This window comes from Nannospalax galili, unplaced genomic scaffold (genome assembly GCF_000622305.1).
Source record: "Nannospalax galili isolate Female #2095 unplaced genomic scaffold, S.galili_v1.0 scaffold488, whole genome shotgun sequence".
In the NCBI taxonomy this organism is placed as follows: Eukaryota; Metazoa; Chordata; class Mammalia; order Rodentia; family Spalacidae; genus Nannospalax; species Nannospalax galili.
In genome coordinates, this window is record NW_008360316.1 from 4,275,958 (window position 1) to 4,277,881 (window position 1,924).

Here is a 1,924-nt window from a genome sequence, read left to right on the forward strand (position 1 = left end):
CTCTGGAAATTGTTATTGAATATGTTAATGCTGTAATGAAATGCTTCTAATCATGTGGCTATTAAATAATTTTTTTAAAAAAAGTAATTGACTGTGACTAGTAATAATAAGATATATAGAGATTAGAGACTCATGTGCAAACATCTGAGTGTTAGTTGCATTAAAAATGAGTTTTTCTGTATGAAACAGCATATTTTAAAATGAAATGGAGATATTTTTTAAAGGGTAAAATATCATTCAATTTTATGTCTTATAGGGTTTATACTGAGTTCAATATTGTATAACTCTATTAATTCAACTGTAAACCTAAAAATTTACAGCCAATTTTGAAAGAGATGTATCTTATCTCTGGAAATTGTTATGGAATGTGTCAATGCTGTTGTAATGAAATGTTTCTTCTAATTATGTTTATTAAATAAATAATTTTAAAAAAATGACCTGTGTACTCTCACAATAAATCTTCCTGACACTGAAAGTGACTTCTGTGCCTTCACAATGACCTACGTGGCCTCACAACGACTCTGTGTGACACACAGTAGCTCTGTGTGATACTCACAGTGTCATTGTTTGTACTTATAGGGACCCAGTGTGACATCCACTGTGGCCTTGCCTTAACAATGACAATGTGTGACTCTCACAAAGGCCTTTTGTACACTTACAGTGAATTTGTGTGACACAATGACTCTGTGTGATAGATGCTGTGACCTTGTGTGCCCTCACAATGTCCCTGTGTGAAATTCATAGTGACCTTCTGTGACACTCACAATGAATTTGTGTGACATTCAAAATGACTTTGCGTGATACTCTTATTGACTGTGAGACACAGTCAATCTTTATGACAGAATGACTCCATTTATCATTCATGGTGACCTTGCGTGACACTCATAATCACTTTATGTGTCCTCACAATGATTCTATGTGAAATTCACAAAGATCCTGTGTGGCACTTACAATGACCCATGTGCCCCTCATGATGGACTTGGGTAACACTCATAATGACCTTGTGTGATAGAATGATATTGTGTGTCCTCAAAACGACTCTGTGACTGTCACAATGATCTTGTGAGACAATTGAAAATGAGTTTTTCCCTCACAATGAATCTTCATGACACAATGACTCACAATGGTTTGCATGCCCCAGAATGACTCTATATGACTTTTACAAAACTGTGTGACAATCACAATTTTTCTGACACTGTGACTTATGTGCTCTCACAAAGATTCTGTGTGTCCCCACAGAGACTCAGATTGACACTCAGAATGACATGTGTCACTCATGACTCTGTGTGACATTTATTTTTTTCTTTTACTTTTATTTTTTAAAATATTTATTGGGGCTGGAGAGATGGCTCAGCAGTTAAGAGCACTGACTGCCCTTGCAGAGGACCCAGGTTCGATTTCCAGCACCCACATTGCACGACATGGGCGCACTCACTTACAAGCAGGCAATATACTCATACATACAAAATAAAAATAAAAAATAAAAAAATGAAAATATTTATTATTTTTATTATTTTATGTGCAGAGGTCAGAAGAGGACATCAGATTCCCTGAAACTGGAGTTAAAGACAGTTGTTAGCCACCATGTGGGTGCTGGGAACTGATCTGGGGTCCTCTGCGAGAGCAGCCAGTGCTCGTAACCACTGGGTCAACTCTCCAGGCCCCAAAATCACTTTGTGACACTAAAAATTATTCTGTGTGACAGTTACAATGACCTTCTATGCTATCACTATGACCTGTGTGACATTCACCATAACTATGTAACACTAAAAATGACTCTGTGTTCCCTCACAGTGACCTTGTGTTAGAACAAAGTGGCATTGTGTGCCCTCACAATAACTCTGTGAGATACTTAGAATGACCTGTGTAACACAATGACCTGCAGTACCTTCACAATGGCCTTCTGTGACACTCATGATGGCCT